The sequence below is a fragment of the Triticum dicoccoides genome, chromosome 1A (assembly GCF_002162155.2).
Source record: "Triticum dicoccoides isolate Atlit2015 ecotype Zavitan chromosome 1A, WEW_v2.0, whole genome shotgun sequence".
Lineage (NCBI taxonomy): Eukaryota > Viridiplantae > Streptophyta > Magnoliopsida > Poales > Poaceae > Triticum > Triticum dicoccoides.
In genome coordinates, this window is record NC_041380.1 from 21,866,232 (window position 1) to 21,866,479 (window position 248).

Genomic DNA, 248 nt, shown 5'->3' on the forward strand with positions numbered 1-248 from the left:
CTCTCATTAGTACCGGTTCGTGGCACGAACCAGTGCTAAAGGTTCGCCACGAACCGGTACTAATGAAAGCGGCCCGGCTAGCCGTTGGAACCGGCACTAATGTATACATTAGTGCCGGCTCAAATACAAACCGGCACTAATGTGCTTCACATTTGACCCTTTTTCTACTAGTGTGGGCGGGGATCCGATGGCGCGGGGTTCGAAGGGGAGAAGGTCGGGGGTGGTGGAGCCGTGGCGCGGCGGGGCTC